General features: G+C 38.3%; 1 long non-coding RNA gene across 1 annotated transcript in view; it reads left to right on the top strand.

Annotated features, from left to right (window-relative positions):
- LOC105475151 (uncharacterized) overlaps positions 1–14,649 on the top strand; it is a 42,909-nt gene that overhangs the window by 12,417 nt on the left and 15,843 nt on the right. Inside the window, exons 2-3 of the long non-coding RNA XR_011624276.1 lie at positions 2,828–2,898; positions 8,373–8,484. This is a non-coding gene — a long non-coding RNA (uncharacterized lncRNA). The remainder of the gene's footprint in view (positions 1–2,827; positions 2,899–8,372; positions 8,485–14,649) is intronic.

Below are 14,649 nucleotides of genomic sequence, written 5' to 3' on the forward strand. Positions count from 1 at the left end.
CTCTTCTATATAACTCTATATATATTTTATATAAGTTCTATTCTTCTAGTAAACCTATGAATAACCAATAAAAAACGTCCAGAACTATATAAAATTATCCCATGTTCTATAGTCTGTGACAGGGTTCAACTGGATTTTTTGATTGGCTAATTTGGAGGGAGTAGAGGAGAGTTCTTTGATGTGTGGCCTCAGTCCAAAGGGTTTATATCACTGAATCCCCAGCCTTACTATTCCTCATTCCTTGGAGATCCAATTGAGACAAGAGAGTTCCCTTGAACCCCTCACGGGACTTGCAGCAGGGGTGTGGCTCATTTACCCAGCCACCCTTCGCTCAAACCCCTGGTGGGAGGGGGAGCATGTGAGTGAGTGGTTGCAGGAGCTGGGGCAAGTGCTTTTAGGCTCCAACCCCATGGCAATGCCTAGGGTGTGTTACAATTAATGTTCCTTTAGTAGTTGCTGTCCACAGAGAGCTAAGTGTTAACCAGCTCAATGAAGAGTCAGGGTGACAGCCTTTTATACCCTGCCCTCTTGGTACCTAGGTTCTTGTCCAGCATTCAGGAAGAATCAGGTCACATGGATTTGAAGGATACGTAGATTTTGAGTGATGGAGGTGTGGCTCTCAGCAGGATAGGGATTTGGAAAGAGGATGGAGTGGGAAGATAATCTTCCCCTGGAGTTCAGCTGTCCTGGGCTGAATTCCTCTCCAACTGTCCCCAGCGGAACTCCTCTCGACATTCAGACACATCTTCTCTCCTTCTCTGCCAACACCTCTCTGCTCCTTTGCCAGTGGAGTTTGGGGTTTTTATGGGCACAGGATCAGGGGTGTGGCAGGCTAGGGTGGTTTTGAAAAAAAGCAACATTTTGGGTGGGAAAACAAGGATAACTGTTCTAATTTAGTGCCACAGTTTCCAGGCTTGAGGGTGGGTCTTTGCCGGGGAACTGCCCTCTTCTACCCAGGTATTTCCCTGCCTCCTGTCTGTATTGGAATCACTGAGCATGGCACACTGGGGATGTTGTGCAGATAAATCAGAACAACCTGGGTAGACATGGCCCAGACAAAACTCACATTTCCTTCCACTTCTCTCTGTTGGGAAGTTTGCCCTATTTCACTCTCCTGAGAAACTGATCTGTAGACAATCTAGATTCATATCAGGTAGGTAGATAAATAAGAGTGCATAAAAATAAACTATGCTTTAGACTCAGGGCAAGAAAATAAAATGAGTTCCACTTTGAGGATGGTGGCATGAGAAGCTCCATGGCACCATACGCTAGCAAAAACAACCTGAACTAGTGAAAACTGTTTTTAAAGCAACCATTTAAAGTCTCTGGAAATTGTTGTCGGGTCATACAGCAAATCAAACATTAAGCAAGAGTCTGCGGCACTTCAGCCACAACTCCTCTCTCTAAGCTCCACTCTGGGTGGGTGTAGCCAAGAAGAAGCAGCTCCCTCTTCCCTCAGCTCCAACTCAAGGGATACAGTATTTCACCAAGAGGCAGTAGCCACCAGCATATCTCATCTCTTTTAGTTCCAAGTTACTAAATTTCTGGCAAATGCAGCCAAGAGGTTGCCCTCTTCCTTCCCACAACCACTACTCATAAGGCAGAGGTTCTGCTTCAGGCATGGCAATCCAAGGATACTGGAGCCCTAATTTCTCTGGCCTCAGCTTGCTCATAGGATGGAGATTTCATGCTGGGAAGGGCAAGCTAAGAAGACTAGAGGCCACTGCCCCTGCCCCACACTCTGCTCATAAGGCAGGTGTATCACCCTCATCCTTATTTCTGGAGCAGTAGCTCAGAGAGCTCAGAGATTTTACCCAAGAGATAAGGGAGACCACAAAAACAGAGACCTCTGAAGTTCTCCCCAAAGAAACTGACTTTATTTGAAGCAGAGTGAGAAGTTCAAGCCTAAGGATTGAACTTAGGAAAACAATGGATATTTTGGTGGCAAGCAGCTAAAAACCAGTTGCTAGCTCTGAGAGCAGCCAACTAAATTGCGGGCCTAAGTTGACCAGAGAGAAGAAGGGAAAGAAGTAGTTGAGCAAAGCCCTCCTAGGGTTAGAACAAACCTCAAAACTCCAAGGGGACTAGATATATTAATAGGATCAGACTGTGGCGCAATTTATGCCCCAGGCATGCTCAAAAACAATAGTGCAGTTGGCCAGCAATTAGAGGAAACTGTCAGCTGAGTGGCTTACCAAATAAAACAGATATTTTCACAGATCAGGAAACAAGACAGAGCCCTGCTTAACCTACTGTCATCCTAGGCTTACCCTGTGCGTGATCAAGTCTCTACCCTCTAAGAAAAAACATTATAAGCTTCACATTTAGTGGGAAATATATTTCACTAAAATGGACCAGCCAAAGAAACAAGCAGACATCAAAAACAAGCCCCCAAAAAGGGAAAGGCAATTGGTATCCAGGGTTGCTACAGCATATTACCTAAAATGTCCAATTTTCATCAAAAATGTATGAGACATGAAAAAAAACCTAAGTGTGACCCATGCACAGGGAGCAAAGCAAGCAACAGAAACTCCCCGTGAGAGGGAGATGTTGAATTTCACAGAAGAAATGCTTCAATACACTACAGGAAACCATGCTTTTAAATGTCAATGTAGGTATAATGACAATGTCTCCTCAAATACAGAATATTAATAAAGAGATAAAAATAACTTTATAAATTATTTAAAATTATTTTGTAAGGGTAATCTGCCTTTTCTGCCCCATTTATTCAGTCATTTATTTATATCAGTATGGATATACTCGTGGATATTTAACACTTTGTATTATGATCCAAAACTGCTTTATTTTATTGCTCTAATTTTTCCAGCTTTGGCCTTTGGGAGCTATTTCAGTTGGCTTCTGGATCCCTTTGATATGCCCCTATGAATGTAGGGTTTGGTAAGTTTTACACCTGTTTTTGTTGTTTGTTTGTTTTATTAAGCACTTCTCTTCTTTCTGGCACTACAAGATGCCCCAGGCTCATCTCATATTTCCTGTCCCAGTCCTAAAATCAGCCATTTTTCTAAGGACCCCTGGATCTTTTGATTGGAGAATGTTCTTAGAAGCTATGATCACAGCACTTGCTTTGCTTTGGCGCTTCTTTTTAAAGTGATGAAAATGTTCTAAAATTGTGGGGATGGTCACACAACTCTGTGAATATGCTGAAAAGCACTGAATTGTACACTCTAAGTGGGAAAATTGTATGGCATGTGAATCTCAACAACGTTCTTATAAAAAGGGAAAAAAGAATCTGAGAGTGTACCCTATTTCACAAAGCAAAGGGAAAAATATATAGACAAAACCTGTACATAATAATAAATCTTTTGCCAGTTAGAACCAAGCATGTGGCCCCAAGGTGGCCATCAGGAATACATTCACATTTGGAATATCATCGATATACCAGGAATTTCTGCCTACAAATAAGAAAGTCTTAAAAACTTTTTAGAGAAAGTTAGGACAGGATGTGGTATCTCGCACCTGTAATCCCAGTGCTTTGGGAGGCCAAGGCGGGGGTGGGGGGATCACTTGAGGCCAGGAATTCAAGGCCAGCCTGGGCAAACATAATGAGATCCCCATCTCTACAAAAAGTTAATATAAGCCAGGCATGGTGTCACATACCTGTAGTCCCAGTTAAGAGGCTGAGGTGAAAGGATTGCTTGAGCCCAGGAGTCAGAGGCTGCAATGAGCTATAATCATGTCATGGCACTCCAGCCTGAGTGACAAAGCGAGACCCTGTCTGGGGGTGGGGAGGGGGGGAAGAAAAAACAATTAGGGTATCCCAAATAATTCAAATTATATATTTTCTTAGGGCATTGGGGAATCTTATATGTGGCATTATTTAGAGTTCTGAAACAATAGAATGAAAAGAACAATAGATCAAAAACTCCTACATTCCTGGAAATACTTGGGAGTCTAAACTAGCTTATTCATCTTTTATGGGAAACATTGCAGTGGTTTCTAGGCAGCTGCCATGAACTTTTAAAGCTTTCTGGCTGGCAAGAAGGCCCCTCCACCTACTGTACTGAAACAAAGACCTAGGGCCATATTGTACTTCTAAAGCTGTTAGAAAACGTCAGGCTAAACAGGTGTAAGTGTTGCTTGTTTCCTGAATGCACTCAGAAGCCCAGTGTTCCCCTGTGCCACGGGTGGGAGACTATTTATTGGTATGGAAAAGTGCAGAGGAAAGAAAGAGATGATTCCGAACCAGGTAGTTGTGTAGCCAGCTCTGGTGTATATTATCACAGTTCTCAGATGCCCTACTGACCTCTGTTCTTATCCTCACTTTATAACTTGTTCAACAGCCTATGCATATTCTTGACTAAATGAATATATGCATAGATATAAGCATAATTATGTATAAAGAATTAACTAAGAACATATGCAAACACATACAAATGTGGTAAGGGACTGTAATATAATGATTAAGGGTATCTCCTTAGAGTTAAACTTAGTAGATCCGAAACCTGGCTCTTCATATACCAGCATGGGACCATGTACTTCCTACATCTGTGCCTTTAGTTTCCTCATCTATAAATGGGGAAGAAAATAATGCCTCCCTCTGGAATCATTATAACCATTACATGAAATACAGAGTAAAGTGTTTGACATACAGCAAACATACGATGTTAGCATTATGTGTGTCTACTTATTCATTGGTGATAGAATCCACAGGATCCATTTCAATTGTATATGCTATGCCTAGAGAAAAACACTTGTGAGATAATCTCTTCATTGCTTAATATTTTCTCTAAAGAGTATTTTTAAAAAATATTCACTTCATTCTGATTACAAAAGTCAGTCATACTTAAGCTGGGCATGGTGGCTTGTGTCTCTAATTCCAGAGACTTGGGAGGCTGAGGCAGGAGGATCCCTTGAGGCCAGGAGTTTGAGACCAGCTTGGGCAACACAGCGAGACCTTGTCTCTACAAAATTTTGTTAAAGTTAGCCAGCATGGTGGTGCATGCTTGTTGTCCCAGTTACTCAGGAGGCCGAGGCTGAGGATCACTTGAGCCCAGGTGATTGAGGCTGCAGTGAGCTAAGATCACACCATTGCACTCCAGCCTGGGTGACAGAACCAGACCCTGTCTCAAAAATAATAGTAATAGTAAAGTCAATCATGCTCAATGAAAATACTTGGAAATAAAAGATTTAAGGTGGCTGTGCACGGTGGCTCAAGCTTGTAACCCCAGCACTTTGGGAGGCCGAGTTGGTCAGATCACAAGGTCAGGAGATGGAGACCAACCTGGCTAACACGGTGAAACCTTGTCTCTACTAAAAGTACAAAAACATTATCTGAGTGTGGTGGCATATGCCTGTAGTCCCAGCTACACAGGAGGCTGAGGCAGGAGAATTGCTTGAAACCAGGAGGTGGAGGTTGCAGTGAGCCGAGATTGCCCCACTGCACTCCAGCCTGGGCAACAGAGTGAGACTCCATCTCAAAAAAGAAAGAAATCAATAAATAAAGACTTAACGAAAACTAAAAATTACCATTATTCTATCAGTCAGGCATAAGTAATAAAAATTCACATTTTATGTATTCTTTCCTATATTTTTTCTATACATTTTAACCTGCTTGGGATCACACTATTTATATAGTTTGTAGGTCTTCTTTGTACAGAGGATTATGAAATTATAAGCTTCTCATTAGATATGACGTATTGACCACATTTGTTCATATCCTCTCCCTTCTAAAATCCATTTAAAATGAGAATAAAGGAGTTTAAAACATACAATTATAGGGACAAAGAATTAGAGATGGACAACAGCAAGTAAGACTCTGCATACATTTTTAGGAGCTCATGGAGAAGCGATGTTATGATTTTTCAGAGCAGAGGGTACAACCCCAAGGTCTGCAGTGGTAGACAGCCCAAGAATGACTATTTCACCCTACAGAACTCAGGAAGGCCCAGGACTTGGTGGCAGCAGGTATTACTGAGGGTTGCAATAAGATGCAGAACCAAATGCAGGAAGACTTGGTTCATGTCTTATCGTGAAACAAGCTGGATTCTCAGCCCCCTCCTCTTGCGCAGGAAACCTGAAGTTTAGTCTCTAAATAAATTGAACCAGAGAAAATCTGGACTCAGAGAAACCAAACACAGAAGGGGAGGAGGAGAAAGAAATCTGGACATAAATTCGGGAGAATTAAGTGAAATTCTAGGTATGAATTAGAAGAACCCTCCCTAGCTCTTTTCCTTCTGCTTCAGAATGCTAATGACTAAATCTGTACTCCCCGCCCCCTGCAAAAACAAATAAAAAATGTCCCTGGAGAAAACTTCAGATACTGATATTTGATGGTCTCCCAACAACAACAAAAAAAGAAGCCATCTTGTTACCACATAATCTCCAGTTAAGGAATGACGTGTCTAGCATATACACACAGGGCTTTCAACAAGGTTTTTAGTAGTTAACTCTTAAAAATGAACAGAAAACCAGAGATAATCGAACCAGGGAAATCCTCTGTGGAAGACGCTGCTAATGTTCTTCTCTCTTCCTGGACACTCCACTAGAGTACATTGTCCAGCCCCTTACATGTAGGTGAGGCCATAATGCTGGTTCTTCCCAATGGAATGTGAGCAGAGTCATTGGTGTCACTTCCTGGCCTAGCAGTTTAAATGCAAATGTACTTCTTTCACTTTGAGAAGATATGGCATCTGCAAACACAAATAGGAAGTAAAGTACAAGGAAGTAAGGGATAAGAACAATCAAGAACAGAAGGTCTTGGAAATCAGAAAAATGAGGGCTGAATGCGAAATTCAACAGAAGCATTCTACCATGAAGTCACAGACTCTCCCAGAAAGTAGAATTAAAAGGCAAATAAATAGAGGACAGAGAAAAGACAAGAAAGTTAGAGCATCAAATAAGTCCAATGCTTAATTAAGCACACTTCCAGGAAAATGGGAGAAAATTTTTAAATAATGAAAAAATGAGTCAACAGATTTAAGAGGATCATAAAATTTCCAGCACAATGAAGGCAAACACACCCAGGCCAAAAACATTGTTATGAAACTTGAGAACACTGGGAATGAAAAGAAAAAAGCACCCATGGAGAAAGGGAACAGATCAGGAATGATATTTACATCAGACTTCACAACATCAATATCTGGAGGTAGACTATATTGAAGGATTTCAAAATTCTGAGAGGAAATTATTTTCTACATATTCTATAACCATGAGAATGGAATAAACATTTAGACATGCATTGCTTCCAAATACTTACCTTCCATGCACCCTTTCTTAGGAACTGCTAGAGGTTGCTCTTTACCAATATGAAGGACTAATCGAGAAAAAAGAAAATGTGATCTAAGAGACCCAACACAAGTCCCTGGCAAAGGGAAGTGCCAGGTGGACAGCTGCCCCTCAGGCTGAGAGGGCCCTGGGTACAGAGCAAGCGGATGAAGAACAGGGAGACAGGGAAGTGGTCTCCCAGGGAAAAATGAACTGGTATCTAATATTCGGGGTGTTTGGAAAATAATTGAAAGATGTGGGGTTTTTTGTTGTTTTTTAAGAGATGAGGTCTTGCTCTGTCACCCAAGGTGAAGTGCAGTGGCACAATCATGACACACTGCAGCCTTGAACTCCTGGGCTCCAGCACTCCTCTAGCCCTAGTGCTCCAAGCAGCTAAGACTACAGGCACACACCACCATGCCTGACTAGTTTTTAACGATTTTATGTAAAGATGTGGTCTCACTATGTTGCCCAGGCTAGTCTCCAACTCCTGACCTCAAGGGATCCTCCCATCTTGGCCTCCCAAAGTGCTGGCATTACAGGCATGAGCTACCAGGCTCGGCCTAGAATTTAATTTTTAAGTACATCAACAGACACATGGCAAATTTAGCAAAATGTCAATGTAATAATTAACTCAGAAAAACAAATGTTCCACAAATAAGGAAATGTAAACATAGTTTCTTATTTGGTTTACTAACAAACAATATTTACATAGTAATAATAATATAAACATTGTCTTTTACTTAAATGAATAATTGTGACATAATTATTCAGAGAATTAAGGAAGGGGATGTCATGGGAAAAAAGATTAAAGAGACCTAAATCTTTGTCTAGCACAATAGGAAGACAAGAATTAAGCCTCAGATTAATAAACCAAGAGACAGCACTCTTGGTTTTAGAAATACGAATGTTTATGATAGTAGAGACTCAGGAGAGTTTTAAGTGTCTGCCTCTGGGGGTGGGATAAACTGGGAGGGAGGAAGGATGGAGCAGGAAGCTGCTGGGGGTTGCTATGAGACTTTGAATGCAATTGAATTTTTAAAATATGTGTATTAAATTTTAAAATTTAAAAAGTATTCATAAAGTTTAACAGCTAGATAATATCTTATAGGGTGAACTAATTTATATCCATATTTCTTTATTGACAGATATTTAGGTTGTAACTACACTGTATTTGTTACACATAGAAACTTTACTACAGTTTGGGTTATTTCCTTAGAGTTGCTACAAGTTGAATAATGAGAAAAAGAAGACAGCATGGTAAGATGTTGTTTTACTTATGTATTTCCTTTTATTTCTTATATGTAAAATTGTTTTATAAAAATTGGGCTGCTGATTTTCACTTAGAGTGGGGCATGGAAATACCCATCTTACTGTGCTATTTTAATATTCTTATTTATAAAAGTGAATTTAATAAACTGAAAAATGGTAACACTTGATTAAGTTCCGTTTATTTTATTACTACTGAGTTTGCCAATTGTTTTTCCTCCTCTAAGTTTTCTGTTCATTTCCTTTACCTATTGGTTTTTGGAAAGTTGGTGTTTTGACTATCAAATTGTGTGACCCCTCTAAATTTATTTAAAGCTCCAAATATTTCTTTCAGTTTATTGTATTTTTATTGGTTTTCTTTATGCTATTTTCGATATGAAGAGATTTTGACCTCTTTTGCAAGAAAATCTCTAATGTTTTCTTTTTCTTATCACTTTTAAATGTAGCAATCCAGATGTTTGAAAAGTATAATATATTTATTTGCATTTGATATGAGCTGATTCTCTAAATTTGGCCACCCTCCCCACAATAGCCATTCAGTTATTCCAGGACCACTTTCTTCCCAATCGATTTAAGATGGCACCTTTGTCCAATATTAAATTCTGGAGTATACTGGGGCCTGTTTTTGAACTATCTCTTGTCAGTCATTGATCTATAGCTCTAATTCTGCATCAATGCCATACTGCTTTAATAGTTATAGTTCTATGATATATATTTAAGATAAATACCCCACTATTTTTTTTGCAGGGGGTGGGCAGGAGGAGAGACATTGGGTTAGAGGACTGGGATCATCTTCCTCCACAGTTCATAACACACTATTGTTTTGTTTCGGAAGAATCTCGTTTTACTTCTTTGTTCCGTAGTACCTCCACCTTCCCACACTGAAATCTCCTACTTCCTCCATAAGCAATAATTCTAACATGCTTGATATCTATAATTTTCTTTATATGTGCTCTTGTAAAACACATATTTATGCACTGTTTTATATATGTTTTACTTTTCAATATGGGAAATTTTAAAAAATATGCAAAGAAAACAGAATAGCTTAATGAATAATAAATACCCCTGTACTTATCTCTTTTTTCTATATTCTTTCACTCAGCCTAATAACGTCTGAGATTTAGCCACATTGCATATTTCAGTGGTTTATTCTTTTATTGATGAAAAGCATTTCAGTTATGGTTACTACAATTTGTTTAGCCATTCTCCATTTATTGAATATTTGGGCTGCTTCCAGTTTTTTGCTATTGTGAGTAAAGCTGCTATGTTCATTCTTGCACAAACTTTTGTAGACCTGTTTTCATTTCTCTTGGATAAAAACCTAGGAATAGAATTACTGGGCCAAGGGTAGGTAGATGTATGTTTAAAGAAATTTTCAAACCTTTTTAAAAGTGATCATATCATTTTATATACCCACTGGATAGTGGTATATCTAGAGTATTTGACACCTGAAGTAGATAATTTTTAGCATTTTCTTCTATATAACAAAATTATTTTCAGTAACATTCATGTAGTAATCAGTGGTAATCATTATTTTATTGATTCATTCTTAAGTTTTAAATGATCAGTTCATTGAAAAAACAAAGTTCAATTTTTAAAGTGTTATTCTAATATATGGTTCATGCAGGAATTAAAATTTTCACATATCTAAGCAGAAACATAATACCTTGCAGTTTGCACTCTATTTCTGTTTTAAATTTTAAACACAAATGAAAATTCCAAGTGGTCACATAGAACGACAGAATTAAAGTAACTAAAGTTCTGTTATTTTGACTTTGTACTCACTGTGCTTTCATTGTTTATTTCAATCTACTGTTTACATGCAGGCATATATGTAGCGGGCTGCAGACTAAAATTGTGCTCTGAAGGCAGCTGAAAAGATTCCAAACCTTAAGAGGCTCATTCTCTAAACATATGTAGCTGAATCTGAATGTGTAGGGACTGGCTGTATAACTGGGAGTAACTGGACTTCCGTGCAATATGCAGTGTTTATTAAAGGACAGATAATAAAATGTGCTAATCTGATGCTTACATATACATTATTAAAATTCAAGAGCAACCTCAACAACTGTTTAGGTTTTCCTTAGACCAACAAAAAGATATTTTTCAGGGAGAAGTATTTTATCACTAATATTGTTTAGAATTGCCAGCATATGTTGATAATAAAAAGCAGACTGACTTATAATTGGGTTTATTATTGTTTTAAAATTCTCTGAAGGCAGCGTACCCACCTCCCAACAACCTTTGCTCCGGATGACCACTTCCTCCCCCTCACCCTAGATTCATCGCTGCCACCAGCGTTGTATAAAAGTGTGGGGCATTCCACAGCCTTGTTGACATTTGGCATTGTCAGTCCTTTAAAACTGTAGACATTCTAGTGGGTGTATGGTATGTCATTGTGGTTTTAACTTGCATTTCCCTATGATTAATGACATTAAACACTTTCCTATGTACTTCCTGGTCATACAAATTGTATTCTTTGCATCTATGAGTGTGTCTATCTCAGATAACTCACGTGAGTGGAACTAGGCAGTATTTTTCCTTCTGTGACTGGTTCATTTCACTTAGCATAATGTCCCCCAGATTCATTCATATCATCACAAATTCAGGATTACTTTCTTTTTTTAAGACTGAATAATATTCCCCTTATATGTATATACCATGTTTTCTTTATCCATTCATCCGTCTGTGGACACTCAGGTTGTTTCTGCATCTTGGCTATTGTGAATAGTGCCACCATGATGATGGGAGAACAGATTGAGATCCTGATTTCACTTCTTTTGGATACATATCCAGAAGTGGGATTGCTGGATCACATGATACCACTATTTGAGTTTTTCATGCCAAGCATCCTTGCATTCCTTGTATTAACAACACTTGATTACAATGTTACTTTTTATGCATGGCTGGATTTCTATCTTATTTAGAATTTTTTTGTTTCTATATTCACAAGTTAAATAGGCCTGTGTTTCTTTTTCCACGTTGTTCTTATCTGCTGTTGGAACCAAGATTATATTAGGCTTATAAAACAAGCTAGAGTAGGGAAAAATGTAAGAAAAGCCTTCAGCATCTTGTAATGACAGAAAATAAGAAAGTTCTTGAGAAAGGATGAGGGGGGGGCATTGTTGCAAAGGGCGCAGGAGCCAAATTGAAAGAGATCCCAGTGGCCAAAACTGAAACAACTTGAGCAACAAAATATTTAACAGCAGTATTGGATTATAACCCATAGAATAAGATAAATGTCCATGGGGCCATGCTGATATTAAGTAGTTAATTCATGGAAGAAAAAGGATGGCTTTTTAAAAAAATAGAATTCTAATACATTTAGAAAAAATGAGGGAAATAGAATATCACCATTAGAATACCACAGTAATCATTACTGCAGGCAACATCAACCAATGAATGCTAAAACGAGTGGGCAAAACTTTAAGGAGAAACAGTATTTGCACAACCTCAAAATATCTTCCCCCAAATCTTTACTAATTACAAAGGAAAAGATAGAGCTTTACAGCGGAGACACGTGGTAGACATCGCCAAAAGATTAAGGTTAACATCAGTAACAAGACATATAAACATAATGTCCCCATTCATCTGTAGGTTAGTTAGTGGCATTGTATGGATGCTTTAGTTTCTATAATTGTGCTATGATTATGCAAGATTTTTAACATTTGAGAAAGCTAGCTAAAGAATATAAGCAGTTCTGTTTTTGTAAACTTTCTGTGTCTAAAATTATTTCAATATAAAAATTCAATTAAAGATTGCAAAAGAAAAAATTTACGATTAATATATACCTTTGTTTAGATTAGAAAACTTTTGCTCTTTTCGTACTTTGCAAATACTTTCTGGAACAACTTATGTAAATCATCAATTAACTGAGCTTTTAAAAATAGCAACCCAACTGTATAGCTCTCTGGACTGGAGATTCTGAAAGAAAAGTGCTTTACTGTCATTTCTTAATACTTTAATATTTCATTCTTTCATACTTATTGGTTCATGCGAGTTTTCTATTATACTGATTTTGGCAATATTATATTTTCAAAAATGTATACATTTCACTAAGTTCAAATTTAGTCATTTTGTTTTTTTAATAAAAACTTGTGTTTTCTGTAGAAATTTCTCCCTTTTCATTCCATACTTGGTTTACTTGCATATTTTTTCTTGATTTATTCACTCTAGAAACCTGTCTATATTGTGAATATTTTTAAAGAGATAACTTTTGACTTAGTTAACCTCTGTCATTTGCAGGTGTGGGTATAGATACATGCACTCTTTTACACATTATATATTTATCTTTATTTCTTTGTTTCTTGTTTCTTTGAATGTTCTGTTGCTTTCTGTGCACCTTGTGAGATAAATCCTTAGCTAAGTGTTGCTTTTAACCATTTTTATTTTCCAATAAATGTATTTTAAGCTGTGTATACAATGACCTGCTTTATCTGTGTTCCTTTAAACTCTTGGAAAGAAGTAACATTGTTAGAAGGCAAAGTTTTTTATATAGAAATTCACCAAATTTTGAGATATGAAAAAAGGAGAGAGGCATGAATGTCCTTCATCAAGTGCTCCTCCCAGTAGTGTTGTGGCTGCCCTGATATAACCAGGACATCAGTGCCCTGAGCTGTGGAGGTTGTTTCTAGGGCGTTAGGGTAGGGAGATTTATACAGAGGCCACGTGGGAAAGCAGAATTTTCTTTCTCCAATCTGTCCTCTATCAATTGCCACTGGTTGCTCTGTGTCCAACCTGCAGCCGTCTCACCTACCCCAGCCCTACACAGACACGCATACACAGAGAGGCGCACACACACACAGACACATACAGACTCACCAAAGACACACAGACACACATTCAGACATTTAGACACACTATGTGACACCCAGTCAGACAGACACACAAAGACGCACGCATTCAGAGACACAAAGAAGCACATAGACACATAGAGAGATACAAAGACGCACGTAGAAAGAGACACATACAGACATACAGACACACAGACACACACACGCAGAGATACAGACACATACAGAAACACACACATAGACACAGACACACACAAGGACACATTCAGACACATGCGGAGACAGAGACACACATACAAAGACACACACACATAGAGGTTTCACTCCCGACAGGGGTCTCACTTTTGTTTAGCTCCTTGCTTTCTTCTTTCTTCCAATAGTTTCTCTCGGGTTGCTACTGGGCATGGTGGCAGCAGGCCATGCGAATCCACCATCTTAACAGGAGCCAGAAATGTTCTTCATTTTCCACATTTTTAAGCTATGTTTGTTCTTTATACCTGACAGTTTAAAATAACTTTGTCAGTTTCTTCCAAAAATCCTCACTAGGGTGTTAGTCATACTTGCCTTATGACTACACGTTAACTTGTGAATAACTGACATAATTTTGACAGGCAATATTGCCATTCAGCCATCAAGTACCTGGGATATTCAATTATTTTATCTCTCAATAAAGCATTATTTCATTTAGGTTTCACACATTTCTTGTTGAGGGTTTCTAGTTATTTTGTGTCTTTTACTGGTATTGTGGGATCTATTTCCGTTTTATTTTATATCTAATAATGGCTGATCTCTAGAAAAGTCTATTGATATTTGCAGGCACGTTGACTATTCAGTGGCTCCACATCATCTACAAATTCTAATGATAATGGGAAATGGGTTTTAAAAAATCCTCTCAGAAACAAGTGAAAATTATAATCTACTTTCTTTTCACAGTAATGAGAGGGAAAACTTGTATTTGAAGCTTTGTGTAATTTTCTTGGAGTATATGGCCATTTTATTTTTCTCATAAATGTAATACATGGTGGAAACCAGAGGGAAATTTAGAAGGTTGAGAGAGGGGCGTTACAGTACTGAGTGATATCCTCTGTATTTTTGTGTGAACACACACACACATACACACACCTCTACTTATTAGGAGATGGCTTATGTCTGGAAAGTTCTCACAACTAAGTTTTAGGTATAACTAGACATATCCAGCAGTCTGATAGACGGTCAAAACATGTAATATTGTGTCTGTTTACTGAGGTAGTTTGAAAGACCAGTCTTGAAGAGTTTTCTTGGATCTTAAGGGAGATCTCTTAGGGACAAAGGAGCCAGATGTGACTAATTCATCTGGTAACAAAACCTTAGTGGAACCTGGGTG

The sequence above is a fragment of the Macaca nemestrina genome, chromosome 6 (genome assembly GCF_043159975.1).
Source record: "Macaca nemestrina isolate mMacNem1 chromosome 6, mMacNem.hap1, whole genome shotgun sequence".
NCBI classification, from domain to species: Eukaryota; Metazoa; Chordata; class Mammalia; order Primates; family Cercopithecidae; genus Macaca; species Macaca nemestrina.